This window comes from Ranitomeya imitator, chromosome 5 (assembly GCF_032444005.1).
Source record: "Ranitomeya imitator isolate aRanImi1 chromosome 5, aRanImi1.pri, whole genome shotgun sequence".
Lineage (NCBI taxonomy): Eukaryota > Metazoa > Chordata > Amphibia > Anura > Dendrobatidae > Ranitomeya > Ranitomeya imitator.
This window is the reverse complement of record NC_091286.1, coordinates 277,294,549-277,310,843: the sequence shown is the minus strand read 5'-3', so window position 1 is coordinate 277,310,843 and position 16,295 is coordinate 277,294,549. Positions and strand designations below refer to the sequence as shown.

At 42.6% G+C, this 16,295-nt stretch overlaps 1 protein-coding gene across 1 annotated transcript in view; it reads right to left on the bottom strand.

Annotated features, from left to right (window-relative positions):
• Positions 1 to 16,295, bottom strand: part of RFX6 (regulatory factor X6) — a 248,889-nt gene that overhangs the window by 176,092 nt on the left and 56,502 nt on the right. The gene's annotated exons all lie outside the window — the stretch shown is intronic.

Here is a 16,295-nt window from a genome sequence, read left to right as displayed (position 1 = left end):
TTAAAAATTGTAAAAAATATAAAATTTTCTCAAATTTTTTTATTTTTTCACAAATAAATGCAAGTCACATTAAAGAAATTTAGCACTATCATGAAGTACAACATGTCACAAGAAAATAATCTCAGAATCAGTGGGATCTATTGAAGCGTTCCAGAGTTATGACTTCATAAAGTGACAGTGGTCAGAATTGTAAAAATTTGTCTGGTCAGTAAGGTGAAAACAGGCTTTGAGGTGAAAGGGTTAAAGGAAACCTGTTAGTAGGATCAACCCACTATATCAATATGTAGGTGATAGGAAGCTGAACATATTGAAACTTTTATATCTACAATGCAATGTCTTTTTTCAGAGAAATCCACATTGTTCTTATAAGTAAATAACATCTTCCAAGCTATGAGGATAACATTGCATGGATGATATCTCTGCCTCCAGAGCTTATTTTATATAAAAGTGGGAGATACCAGTGTAAGACAATTAACTAATACAGAACAGGAGAAATTTGATGTGTCTTCTTGCAAACACATTTTTACAGCTCTCTGAGTGAGTTCTGCTGTATTGCAACAATATTGCAACCCTTTTTACTACTCACTTTATTTTGTCTCCAATCAACTCCAATAAATAGTATGATCCATTGGTTCATTTTCTCTATATGCACCTTTTCCCACAGCAATTTGCCATATCCTTTGTTTCCCCATTTACAATATCTCTGGCCATAAACAAGATTGCTCAACAACAGCCACTTTTAATTAGTTCTATCCATTTTTATTTCATTTAACTATGAGACTAACAATAATTATAAAACTCATCAGACATATTGAAGACACAAAAAGAGCACAGTGAGATCAAAAATACTCTGTTGTAAAGAAGTCACAGTAAATGAGCAAGTGCTAGTCAAAAAATGAAAAAAAAAACACAGGGTATTTAGTTAATACGTTTTTTTGCAAAAAAATTTATATTAAGCTGCTCCACCAATCGCCAAGGTATACCCATAATAGAGCAGTCCTATCTAATGTATATAATCCCTATCTGATGTATTAAAAACCTGATCATCTGTATAGTGGACTCCCCAGTCTTGTAGAAACAAGAGAACAACTATAGAACCAAAAACACATGGGCTACTTGCACAGTGAACAAGTCTGTAGAAACCTGTTCACACCACCAAGAAACTTGAAGACACAAAAAGAGCACATCGAGGTCCACCACTCCTCTGTGGGCCATTTGCATAGAAGCTGTTCCACCCTGCACGTCCACATGGATATTTTCTCTCTGAACCCTGCTTATACAGGTACTATACAGATGATCAGGTTTTTAATTTGCAAAAAAATGTATTAACTAAATACCTTGGTTTTTTTTTCATTTTTTGACTAGCACTTGCTCATTTACTGTGACTTCTTTACAACAGAGTATTTTTGGCCTCGCTGTGCTCTTTTTGTGTCTTCAAGTTTCTTGGTGGTATGAAAAAGTTTCTACAGACTTGTTCACTGTGCAGGTAGCCCATGTGTTTGTGGTTCTATCATCAGACATATTGTTACAACTACATTCAAACTATTACTATCAGTATCATCCAAACTGAGAACCATATAGCGATAAAAAAGTATCTAATAACTAATTGCAAATAACAGACCAAAAAGTAAACCAGTACTGGACATTTCACCAGAGTATATATCCTAAAAGAGACTTGAAGTATGAGATCCAAAATGTATTATAAATAACAAAAGATGTTTTATTAATCACATGACATAATAATAGCAGGTATAATAAATACATAGAAAGCAAAAAGTTAAAGACAATGGCACACAGTGTCAATGAACTACACACCTACAAAAATAGTAACAGGCGTTGGGAATTAAGATACATAGATAGTAAAAGTTGGAGCAGACAATGGTGGTATAACCATATGATTTTCCAGGTGAAAGCTACAAGAACCCTGTTAAATAACATGGATCCCATATGGGAAAATGCCAATTATAAATGATAAGAGCTCCCTAGTATCTACAGGGTGGGCCATGTATATGGATACACCTAAATAAATTGGGAATGGTTGGTGATATCAACTTCCTATTTGTGCCACATTAGTACAAGGGAGGGGGAAAACTTTTCAAGATGGGTGGTGACCATGGTGGCCATTTTGAAGTCGGACATTTTGGATCCAACTTTATTTTTTACAATGGGAAGATGGTCAAGTGAAACAAAGTTATTGAGAATTTCACAAGAGAAATAATGGTGTGCTTGGTTTTAACATAACTTTATTCTTTCATGAGTTATTTACAATTTTCTCTTTGTTTACAGCCATTGACATGTCGCAGAGGTTAACACGTGACGAGCGGATAGAAATTGTGTTGATGTCTGCCATTGACATGTGGCAGAGGTTAAAATATGAGGAGCAGATAGAAACATTATGCTCAGTGATGAGGCAAATTTTTTAGAGTGAGCCATTTATATTTATACACCTAAATCAAATGGGAATGGTGACAGTTTTCTTGCGCAGGGTGTCTTGCAATGTAACCTGCTGCAATGATCCTGGTACTGTGTTCACCAGACATCAACTTTACAATTTATAATATGTCTTGTATATTTATTTACATATAGATAATTTTTATTTTTTATACCATTATAACATTTGATACACCAGGATTGGTTTAATATCACACTGACTCACTTGGGGTGGAGTGTTAATCCCAATTAATTCAGGCACACCTCTGCTATGTGTTAGGAGTCACCAGTCTATAAAGATAACTTTCTTTTAAAACATTTTTAAAAGCACATATTTACCTGATGAAGGCCGTTGTGGGCTGAAACGCGTTTTGTTCTTATTAAAGTGTCCTAATAAATTTGGTACTGAGCAAATTATCTCAACCTTCAAACTATCTTTGTCTTCCAGAAGCGCCAAGAACGGAATTTTTTTTTTTCCTCTAACCATTGTATACACATGCAATCCTTGGATCAAGGCTGGCATAGTTCCTGCAATAGTGCTGCATACTGGAATATTATAAGGCGTGGATCCATCATACGGATCAATTGAATGTACATACAAGACATCCAAAGGGTGAGTGCAACAATATATATTTTTTGTTGTGAATATACACCTACACTTAGACTCTGCACCCCTTGTCTCCCCTTTTATATCTCCTTCCGATATCCTTGTGAAGTAGTGATGGAGGAGAGAGCGTCAGGTGACACTCCGTCTCCCATCACTCCCACTCTGCTTGTGACTCAGTAGGCGAATGATTATGTCATATAATTGTGTGCCACGCAGAGCCAGCAGTGGAGCTGATGACACCAGAGCAGAGTCTGCAGCAGTGTGGGGAATAAGAATATATGTGTATAAGTGTATGTGTGTACTGTGTGGGCTGCATTATACTATGTGAGTGTGTGGGCTGCATTATACTATGTGTGTATGGGGACTGCATTATACTATCTGTGTAGGGGCTGCATTATACTATGTGTTTATGGGGTCTGCATTATACTATGTGTGTAGGGGCTGCATTATACTGTGAGTGGTGGGTTGCATTATGCTATGTGTGTGGGGGCTGCATTATACTATGTGTGGGGGCTGCATTATATGTGTGTGGGGGGCTGCATTCTATGTGAGTGGGGGCTGCATTATGCTGTGTGTGAGGGGGCTGTATTATACTGTGAGTGTGAGGGTCTGCACTATACTGTGTGTGTCTGCATTATAGTGTGTGTGTGTAGGGGGGCTGCACTATACTCTGAGGGGGCTGCACTATACTCTGAGAGGGCTGCATTATATCGTGTGTGCGGGGCTGCAGTATACTCTATGATGGGGGCTGCAGTATACTCTGAGGGTGGGCTACAGTATACTGTGAGGGGGGCTGCATTATACTCTATCAAGCACCATGGGAAGTGCATTATACTGTATGAGAGTTGCATTATACTGTATCGAGGACCATGGGGAGTGCATTATATTATATGTACTATATGGGACCTGCATATACTGTATCGATGACTATCTGTCCCCATCATTCTTCCTCAGCTGGTATAAAGAAACTTGGGAACAAGCGTTGAACAGCTTCAATATTATCATGCTCGTTTATCAGCTTGAACTCAGCACAAGTAAATACAACCAAAATTTTTCTGTGTGATGGTGCACTATGTGAGCATTTGGGGCCCCACTTTAAACTATTGCCCAGGGCCCCACTTTATCAAAAACCGGCACTGTACATATCACACTGGTAACAATGGTAACCATTAGATGTCACACTGGTAACTCCTCTTCATGTCAATCAAGCTATGGAGGCAGAGTTATCCTCCAGGCACCATCCTCCCCAGAACCTGGAATAGGTTATTTACATAAAGGAATAAAAGATGATTTCTTAACAACAACAAGGCATCTGATATGAGAAATACAGGTAGGACTTTTTTTCAGCAGTCTAAAACCTGTATACCTATATTAACCCCTTCATGACCCAGCCTATTTTGACCTTAATCACCTGGCCATTTTTTGCAACTCTGACCAGTGTCCATTTATGGGTAATAACTCAGGAACGCTTCAACGGATCGTAGTGATTCTGCGTTTGTTTTTTCGTGGCATATTGGGCTTCATGTTAGTGCTAAATTTAGGTCGATAATTTTTGCGTTTATTTGTGAAAAAAAGCAGAAATTTGGTGAAAATTTTGAAAATGTCACAATTTTCAAATTTTGAATTTTTATTCTGTTAAACCAGAGAGTTATGTGACACAAAATAGTTAATAAATAACATTACTCACATGTCTACTTTACATCAGCACAATTTTGGAAACAACATTTTTTATTGCTAGGAAGTTATAAGGGTTAAAATTTGACCAGCGATTTCTCATTTTGACAGCAAAATTTACAAAACCATCTATATTGCTGAAAATACCCCAAAATAACACCATTCTAAAAACTGCACCCCTCAATGTGCCCAAAACCACATTCAAGAAGTTTATCAACTCTTCAGGTGTTTCACAGCAGCGGAAGCAACATGGAAGGAAAAAATGAACATTTAACTTTTTAGTCACAAAAATGATCTTTTAGCAATAATTTTTTTATTTTACCAAGGGTAAAAGGAGAAACTGGACCCCGAAAGTTAGGGTACAATTTGTCCTGAATACACCGATACCCCATATGTGGGGGGAACCACTGTTTGGGCGCACGACAGGGCTCGGAAGGGAAGGAGCGCCATTTGACTTTTTGAATTAAAAGTTGGCTCCAATCTTTAGCGAACACCATGTTGCGTTTGGAGAGCCCCTGTGTGCCTAAAGATTGTAGCTCCCCACAAGTGACCCCATTTTGGAAACTAGATTCCCCAAGGAACTTATCTAGATGCATAGTGAGCACTTTACACCCCCAGGTGCTTCACAAATTGATCCGTAAAAATGAAAAAGTTCTTTTAGCCTCATTTTTTTTCATTTTCACATGGGCAACAAGATAAAATGGATCGTAAAATACCGATACCTCACATGTGTGGGTAAACCACTGTTTGGGCACAAGGCAAGGGTCGGAAGAGAAGGGGCGCCATTTGACTTTTTGAGTTAAAAATTAGCTCCAATCGTTAGCGGACACCATGTCGCGTTTGGAGAGCCCCTGTGTGCCTAAACATTGGAGCTTCCCCACAACTGACCCCATTTTGCAAACAAAACTGCACAAGGAACTTATCTAGATGTGCGGTGAGCACTTTGAACCCCCTAGTGCTTCACAGAAGTTTATAACGTAGAGCCTTGAAAGTAAAAAAATCATTTTTCTTTCCTCAAAAATGATTTTTTAGCCCACAATTTTTTATTTTTACAAGGGTAACAGGAGAAATTGGACCCCAAAAGTTCTTGTCCAGTTTGTCCTGAGTACGCTGATACCCCATATGTGGGGGTAAACCACTATTTGGGCACACGTTGGGGCTCGGAAGGGAAGTAGTGACGTTTTGAAATGCAGACTTTGATGGAATGGTCTGCAGGCGTCATGCTGTGTTTTCAGAGCCCCTGATGTGCCTAAACAGTAGAAACCCCCACAAGTGACCCCATTTTGGAAACTAGACTCCCCAAGGAACTTATCTAGATGTGTGATGAACACTTTGAACCCCAAGTGCTTCACAGAAGTTTATAAGGCAGAGCCGTGAAAATAAAAAAATCATTTTTCTTTCCTCCAAAATTATTTTTTAGCCCGCAATTTTTTATTTTCACAAGGGTGACAGGAGAAATTGGACCCCTAAAGTTGTTGTCCAGTTTGTCCTGAGTATGCTGGTACCCCATATGTGGGGGTAAACCACTGTTTTGGCGCATGTAGAGGTTCGGAACGGAGAGAGCACCAGTTGACTTTTTGAACGCAAGATTGGCTGGCATTAATAGTGGCGCCATGTCGCGTTGGAGACCTCCTGATGTGCCTAAACAGTGGAAACCCCTCAATTCTAACTCCAACACTAACCTCAACACATTCCTAACCCTAATCCCAACTCTAACCATGACCCTAATCACAACCCTAACCCCAACACACCCCTAACCATAACCCTAACCCCAACACACCCCTAACCCTAATCCCAACCCTAACCACAACCCTAACCCAAACACACCCATAAACATAATCCCAACCATAACCCTAACCACAAGCCTAACGCTAACCCCAACACACCCCTAACCTTAATCTTAACCCTAATTTAAAACCCTAACCCTAATTCCAACCCTAACTCTAATTCCAACCCTAAGGCTATTTGTCCACGTTGCGGAATTGTGTGCAGATTTTTCTGCACCATTTTTGAAAAATCCGCAGGTAAAACACAGTGCATTTTACCTGCGGATTTACCCCTGATTTCCTGTGTTTTTTGTGCGGATTTCACCAGCGGATTCCTATACAGGAACAGGTGTAAAACGCTGCGGAATCCGCACAAAGAATTGACATGCTGCAGAAAATACCAAGCAGTATTTTCCGCCCCATGGGCACAGCGGATTTGGTTTTCCATAGGTTTACATGGTACTGTAAACGTGAAGAAAACTGGTATGAATCCGCAGCGGTCAATCCACAGCGGATCTGCAGCAAAATCTACACCATGTGCACATAGCCTAATTCTAACCCTAACCCTCACCATAACCCTAACCCTAATTGCAACCCTAACCCTAACTTAAATTGCAACCCTAACCCTAGTTCTAACCCTAATTCTAACCCTAGTTCTAACCCTAACCCTAACCCTAGTTCTAACTGTAACCCTAATGGAAAAATAAAAATAAATATATTTTCTTTATTTTATTATGTGCCTTACCTATGGGGGTGATAAAGGGGAGTTTATTTACTATTTTTTTATTTTGATCACTGTGATATGATCTATCACAGTAATCAAAATGAATGAACAAATCTGCCGGGCGGCAGATTCGGCGGGCGCACTGCGCATGCGCCCGCCATTTTGGAAGATGGCGGCGTGCACGCAGAAGACGGACGGACAATGGGAGGGACACCAGAGCTCAGTAAGTATGCAGGGGGTGGGATCGGAGCACGGGGGAGTGGACAGGAGGACAGAGGGGAACAGAGGACAGGATGGAAGACGGAGGTGAGGAGATCGGTGGCAGTGGCAGGGGCAGATCGTGGTCTCCAGCCATGGCCGATGATATTGCAGCATCGGCCATGACTGGATTGTAATGTTTCACCAATTTTCATTGATGAAATATTACGATTGCTCTGATTGAAAGTGAAAGTGAAACGTCACTTTCAACAGCCAATCAGAGCGATCGTAGCCACGGGGGAAGGGGGGGTGGCGAAGCCGCCCCCCTGGGCTCAAGTACCACTCCCCCTGTCCTTGCAGCTGAAATTACAGTTAACCCTTTCACCCGATCTGCAGGAACGCGATCCTGCCATGATGCCACATAGGCGTCACAGGTCGGATTGGCACCAACTTTCATGATGCCTACATTGCTTCACCGATCGGGAAGGGGTCAATAGTTTAGATAGATATTTTTCTAGCAAATATATTGCAATCAATACATCTGCAAAATGTCAGTTTGCCCAGTGTTTCACATAAGTGCATCATAGAAGTGTGGAGCTATGAATTAATCCAGAATGTAATATGATGTATACAGACTGTACCCTGCCATCTGCCACCATTGCACTCTAATCAGCATGTCCATTTATCTAATCTATCTACAGATCCGTGACCCAGTTTTCCACACTGACTTTCCCTACCTCTGCTAATTGCAGCTACTTGGCACTTGACCCAGCTTTCCACACTGACTTTCCCTACTTCAGCTTCTTGATGTCCTTTTCAACTAATCCCTGCTATACCCCCAATGTTATTTATGGCCTCCTTGTTAACTCTGTCTTGATCATCCTGCATCTGGTTCACTCTTAACTATCTGACCATGATGAGCACAGACAACTCCCCTCAGCTCCACTACTGAATGCATTTTCTAACAAATATATTGCAAACTATACATCTACAAGACTTTAGTCTTCCCAGTGCATGACTTAAGTGCATAATAGAAGTGTGGAGCTATGAATTACTCCAGAATTGAACCAGAAGGGAACGGAAGGTACCTGAATAATTAGTCATTATAAACAATGTTTCTGTCTGTTTTCACTCTAACCCCTATAAACCTTCCCTTTCTACTAACCCCTCCTAATCCCTACACCTAGTAAGGAACTGGTCATTTCTACCGCAAACCTTCCTATCCATCTCACCTCCTCATCAGATCTGTTCGTCAACATTCAATCCTCTGTCACCAAACACAGTCAGCCCCCTCCTGCTCTCACCTACTAACACTCTCTCTGCTCCTCCTAACTGCTGGTGATATTTCTCCAAATTCTGGTCCTCCTCATCACATCCCCACAGTCATTCTACTTCCCATCCATGCTCTATCACAAATATCTGTAACCTCTCTAACCTTATACCCATTCACCCAGCCCCTGCTTCCCCAGTCACACTAATAGGAGCTCTATGGAATGTTCACTCTGTCTGCAACAAACCTTCCCACATCCATAATATTTTTATTACTAACAAACTTTCCTTCCTTGCTATCACTGAAATCTGGCTCACCCCCTCTGACACAACCTCTACAGCTGCACTATCATATGGTGGATTCCACCTTTCCCACACACCCTGCCCCAGCAGCAAGCGTGTGGAGGATTTAGTTTTTTCTGGTCAGATAACTGTTTTTTTTTATCCAAATCCCACTGCCATCCTCTATTACCCTCCCTTCCTTTGAGGTGCACTCTATGCGCATCTACTATCCCACCAACCTCCAGCTGGCTGTCATTTACTGCTCCTCAGGGCCAGCCACGACCTTCTTCAACCACTTCACCACCTGTGTCCTTCATTTCCTCTCCACTGACATCCCCACTATCATCATGGGAGACTTCAACATCCCCATTGACATTTCCCTCTCAGTTGTCACTTAAGTTCTATCTCTCACATCCTCCTTCGACCTCCCTCAATGGTTTTCTGCAGCCACTCACAAAGATGGCCACACACTGGACCTCATCTTCACCCGCCTCTGCTCCCTATCTAACCTCTGTAACTCACCTCTCCCTCTTTCTGACCACAATCTACTTGCATTCTCTTTCCTCTCCTCTCCAGGTCCACAATCACCACCCCACAAACTTGCAAACCCTCACAGAAATCTTAAACACCTCGATCCACACTCATTTTCTGAATCCCTTCTCCGTCTTACAGACATAAGTTCCCTACACAATGTGGTGGATGCCACTGCTGCTTTATATAACTGTTAGAATCTGTTTTGTTTTTGACCACCCGCCATCTTGTTGTGGTTTTCTGGCTGCTGGTCTTTTTCCCCTGGTGATGGGTTGTCTTAGGTCAGGTGATTGTATCACCCTTTATTACCCAGCACCTGTCTCCCATTCCTTGCTAGACAACAGTCTTAATCCGCTAGAGTTCTGGCTTGGTGCTTTGATAGCTTTCTGTGTGTGATATTGTGCAGTTCTGGGACCCCCAGTTCTGCTATCCTTAGTTTCTGTTTTCAGGTAGCTTCTGCAGCCATCTCTGTGTTTTCTATTAGGAGGTGACCTGTTTTTATACCCAGTCCTTAGACCTTTCAGGGACCTCCTTTCTCCTATTTATAGGTCGTTGCTGAGATTAACCTAGGATAGTCGGTGGGTCTATTCGCAAGGAATGGGTCGCCCACTCCATCATAGGGTATCAGCCTAGTCTCAGCGCAGGGTCAGTTTTCCCACCTTCTATTCTACTTCTGTGTTGCAGTTCCATAACAATAACAGCACAATAGCTTCAGCTTTTGAATCGATTGCCCCTCTTACACATAGCAAAGCTTGCAAAATCAGCAGACAACCCTGGCACATCAGCCTATCAGGGTTGCTGAGCGGAAATGTAAAAGACCTCACTCCAACAAGCACTTCACTGCATTCAAACATTCTCTCACTACTTTCAAGGCCACACTCGCCACAGCAAAACCAACCTATTTCTCATCTCACATATCCTCCCTGTCTCACAACCCTAAACAGTTATTCAACACTTTCAATTCTCCCCTTCATCCCCCAGCACCTGCTCCCTCTCCACTTTTCTCAGCTGAAGACTTTGCCTCATTCTTCAAGCAGAAGATTGATAACATCAGAGAAAGCTTTGGCCTACAACCTCCATAACCCCTCTTTCTAACTGCTCAGCCCTTCTCTTCCAAAACCAATGTCTCCACCATTACAGAAGATCAACTTTCCACCCTACTCTCAAGATCACATATCAACACCTGTGCACTTGACCCAATTGAATCCCACTTCATCCCAAACCTCACCAGTCTTCATCCCAACCATAACCCATCTCTTCAACCTATCACTAACAACTGGTGATTTCCCATCATGCTTAAAACATGCTTCAATCACACATATCCTCAAAAAGCCCTCCTTTGACCCATCCTCTGTATCTAGTTATCGCCCTAGATCACTTCTCCTTTATGCCTCAAAACTACTGGAACAACATTTCCATTTTGAATTGTCCTCCCACCTCTCTTCCTGCTCCCTTTTCGACCGCTTTCAATCTGGCTTCTGACCGCATCACTCCACTGAAACTGCCCTAACAAAAGTCATCAATGACCTACTAACTACCAAAACCAAGCAACACTACTCTGTCCTCTTCCTCCTGGACCTGTCCTCTGCCTTGGACACAGTGGACCACTCCCTATTACTACATACCCTCTCATCCCTTGGCATTACAAACTTGGCCCTATCTTCAACCTCATCATACCTAACAGACTGGACATTCAGCGTCTCCCACTCGCACACCACGTACTCACCTCGCACCCTATCCATCGGAGTCCCACAAGGTTCAGTCCTAGGACCCTTGTTCTTCTCCATTTACACCTCTGGCCTAGGACAGCTCATGGAATCTCATGTCTTACAGTATCACCTCTATAATGATGACACACAGATCTACCTCTCTGGACCCAATATCACCTCCCTACTAACCAGAATCTCTCAATGTCTATATGCTATTTCATCCTTCTTCTAAAACTTAATATGAACAAAACAGAATTCATCATTGTTCCCCCATCTCACTCGAATCCCCCAGCAGAAGTAACCATTAAAGTAAATGGTTGCTCACTCTCCCCAGTCCCACAAGCTAGCTTGGGGGTAATCTTTGACTCTGATCTCTCCTTCAAACCACAACACCTGCACCTTTCCACTTCAACTCAAAAATATTTCCCAGATCCATACATTCCTCAACCAAGAATCTGCAAAAACTCTAGTCCATGCCCTCATCATCTCCCGCCTTGACTACTGCAACCTCCTACTTTGTGACCTCCCTTCTAACACTCTCGCATCCCTCCAATCTATTCTAAACTCTGTTGCCCGACTAATCCACCTGTCCCCCCACTATTCCCCAGAACATCCCCCCTTCTCTGGAACTCTCTACCCCAGCATATCAGACTCAGTCTCACAGACTCTCGTCTACCATGGAAAGCTTAAAGAGGAACCTGAAGACCTAGCTCTTCCAACAAGCCTACAACCTGCAGTAACTACCAAACCGCTACACAACCAGCTCTACCCTTACCTACTGTATCTTCACGCATGCCTTGTAGATTGTGAGCCCTTACAGGCAGGGTCCTCTCTTCTCCTGTACTAGTTGTGACTTGCTTTGTTTCAGATTATTGTACTTGTTTTTATGATGTATGCCTCTTTTCACATGTAAAGTGCCATGGAATAAATGGTGCTGTGAATAATAATAATAATAATAATAATAATAATTGTATTCACAGAGTGGGGCCACTACTTTTGTGTATGTTTTTGAGCACTACAGTATTGCATCACTCCCTGATGTATGCCTTTCTATCCCTATTTATAATGACGAGCTGTGCATCTCCTTTATTTAGGCTGTAAAACCCTAAAATGACTGCTACTTCTCATGCCCTGATCCTATATAGATCATGTGATAGCACCTCCTGTTTGACTGCACTAGATTTGATGGCTGCAAAACATTATGGAAAAGCCTTTGCGGCTCTGCCTGATGTCATGTGAGCCCACTCTTTGGCTGATGAAACCCTTCAACAATGTGTGAAATTGTGTCAGGCAATTTTTCTTTATGAAATTGAATGTTATATTTAAGTTCGTCAAGACGACCAGGGAATTTCATGAAATGCAACATCAAATTGATTAACAAAAAAAATTAAAGTTGATCGGCAATAGAAAAAAAATTCAAATATTCAACAATTAAAATCCACATGCAGGTGATGTAAAAACCACTTTGACACGTTTCTAGCACTGTGTGCGCCAATAGGCCGGGGTCACACTTGTGGGTGCAATGCGAGAAAAAAGCGCGAGTCTCTCACATCAATACGTGGCACTGCCGCCAGCAGTTGGGACCGGAATTTCAGCTGAATGTATTTCTATGCAACTGCATGCTCCAATCCTGATTGCCAGCAGCAGTGCCGGGTATTGAAGCAAGAGATTTGCGTGAGTTTCTCGCATTGCACACGCAAGTGTGACCCCGGCCTTAGTCATAAAAAATCTCTCTCTATGACTAAGGGCACACACAGCACCTGAAAGTATAGAGTATTTTTTCTATCACCAACATGTGGATTTTTATTGTTTCATATTTATTAAATAAGATTTGAAGATTTTTCTATTTGTTGGATGTGCCGATCAATTTTATTTTTCTTGAATTAATTTCCTGACTGTCAGCAGTGTTTGAAACGGTACCCATGGCATATTGAGGTCAGATCTGTTCATTCACTGCTCGGTGAGCGATTTATTGACTCTTTTCTTCAGTGTTTCAAGTTAATTCACAGTGGATCGATTCAATCATCACTAATGTCTACTTAAATTTACTACTTATATAAAGTACAATTTGAAACAAAATAAGCAATCTCACACTCGATGGAATATGTTGAAACAATCTAAAGTTATAATCTCAAAAATTGACACAGGTCAGATTTAAAAAAATTGGGGCTTGGGCCTTAAGAGCCTTAAGAGCAAAATTGATACTATCACTAAGGAGTTACAGAGATGACGTCTTTATTTTCTGGTACAGGAACAGTATTAACAATGAGTAAAGATTAGAGCAATAAGTAAGTGGAGCGCCTCCGTAGGGCAGTGGGGTACTCGGATCCAGGCCCTTCGGTTCTCAAGGGGGATGTCACGGTGGCTGACCCGGTCCGTGGCCCTAGGGGACATCCGTAAAATAAATGGGGGAAAGGTCTTTAAAGGGGAAATGTTCATGGTGCCACCTGTGGTATACGGTCAGGGTGACCGACGCTGCTTAGGGGTCCGCTGGGGTGATGTGATGGCAGCTAGATGGTATACCTTCCCACAGGTGAAGTATGTCTCCAGGGCTTCCCAGAGTCTAGATGGTGGATGGTGTGTGGCGCAGTGAAGAACGAGGACACAAGGTTGCAGTCTCTTTACCTTTTTACCGAAGGCTTCAGCGTCCACAGTCCAGAGCACCAGATCACAGGGTCGGCAGAGTCCGGCCGGTCTGAAGGCAATTCCAGAGTCCTCTTATCCAGGTGGAAATCAGTAGCCTTCCTCTAGCACCTGAGTGTTGTAGTCCCTCCCTGCTGAGCTTCTCGGTGAGGTCCTCACAACTGTTGTTGGTGCTCTAGAAGTTAAGTCTTTCTCTCTGTCCCCCAGATGGATAGGAACAACCTGTATGACTGATGGCCTGAGGCTTTTTACAGGGACCCTATCACGCCCCAGCCCCCACAAGTTGCCACCGTGCCTCCTGGGTGTGGGTGCGGGCAGGTAACGTGGAATTATCTGTCCTGCCGGTCTCTGGAGCAAGGCTTGGAGACGATTGCTCCCTCGGTGTTCCGGCTACCGGATTCTGCGCCTCAGAAGGAGGCAGCCTTTTACAGGGCAGAACTCCTTCTGGTTTCCTTACCTGTGCTATGACTTTGTTTCTCACCCGCTACAACACAATTCTCTTTGAGTCCTTTCTTAGGATGCTGCCACACGTCGGGCAGGCGCAACTCCATGGCCTTCTATCTAGGCCTCTGACAGGATCCCACCCCTGTCAGGGACCACTCTGTCTGCAGCTCTTAGTTGTTCCTCCTTTCCCCTGTCTGCCTGACAGGTGCTGCCTGGGTGAAGCCTAACTTTCTATCCAGCCCACCAGTTTTACCTAATTGTGAAGAGTGCCCTAATAGATAGGAGCATAGTTTCCCCTGGCAGACTGGAGTGTGAAGTGTGGTGTATGGTTTTTTATACCTGGTAAAGTGATCTCCTTTATTGCCATCAGACGTAACATCACTCCCCCCTAGAGGAGAACGATATTACTGCAATGACTAGGACCCTGGGGTGCTGCATAAGCACCTCAGAGAACTTGGAATAATGATTCAGTGTGCCAACCTTGTTCCATATAATGAATAAGAAATTACTATAAGCTCATTTATGACCAGGTGAAACTTTTGCAGTGTCTATTGAGATAAATATAGGCTGTAAAAGCCAAATGGTCCGGCATTTCTATTCAAACTCTATATTGATTTTTTTGCCAAAACTAAATGCATTTTAGTAAAATAAATGGTCCCCTCTATATCCTTCAATTAGAGAAAGCAGGGAAATGATATCACATGTATACCACAGTCCACCTTTGTTAAAGGGGTGGACCGAAGTCCAAAGGACTGTAATTTTTATTCTAAATCCCTATCTATTTAATGCTATAATTTATACTACTTACTAATATACTTGAATTAAAAATTCCCTATTCATCCCTAACTACATTATCTAGCTGCTTTTCTATTTTTTCACTTCTTTTTTGATGACCATTTCCTTAAGAATCCCAGTCTATACTGTGATACTCAAACGAAGCGTTATCAGTAGTGATGCGCTAACAGCCGCATGCAGCCGCAGGGACTGGAACATATTATTCAAGCACTCCCAAGATACTCAGGTAACACCCGAGCATGCTCCGATATCACGTTATCTGAGCACGTTCGCTCATCTCTAGTCATCAGGGAACAGAGGCTGCGGTCATAGGTGCAGCCCATGCCCCCTCCCTGAAATTAAGCATCATCAGCGATGCTGGTTTAAAGAGCTGGGATAGTCCCTGTGCGATGTGTATTGTGCAGTGTGCAGAATGACAGTGCGCTCTCTTTTCAGGTCAGATCAGCAATAACGAGCAGGCACCAGAGCACATTGTCAGAATATCAGGTATGCAGAGACAAGCGTTGTCAATTATGTCACTGGTCTCCGCACACTGGATATTCTGACAATGCACTCTATTCCCAGCTCATTATTGCTAATCTGAGCCAGCAGCAGAGTATGTGCTGTCATTGTGCAGATTGCACAGTGCACAGGATGCTGGGACTATCCTAGCCCCTGAAAAGAGTGTCACTGATAACGCTTCGTTTGATGGAGAGGTGATAGAGAGGGCAGATGCTGTGAGAGTGACCGCAGCCTCTGCCCCTGATGACGCTTCGTTTAAGTATCCCAGCATGCACTCATCAAAAACAAAGTGAAAAAAATAGAAAAGCAGTTAGATAGTTTAGTTAGGGAACGATAGGGAATTTTTAATTCAAGAATATTAGTAAATAGCTAAGATAATGGCACTGAATGTATAGGGATTTAAGAGGAAAATTACTTTGCGGACTCAGATACTCAGTAATGTACCGGCGCAGAGTGCATTATCAAGATAACAGGTGTGCAGAGACAAGCACCACCATTTATATCACTGGTCTCTGCACACTGTACATTCTGATAACATGCTCTGTTGCCGGCTCGATACTAATATGAGCCGGCAACAGAGCACATGCTGTCATTGTGCACATCGCATAGTGCACAGCTTGCTGGGACTGGCCGAGCCCCTGAAACAATTGGCACTGATATCACTGAGGCTGTGGCAGTGACCGCAGCCTCTGCCCCCCGATGATGCTTCGTTTGAGTATCCA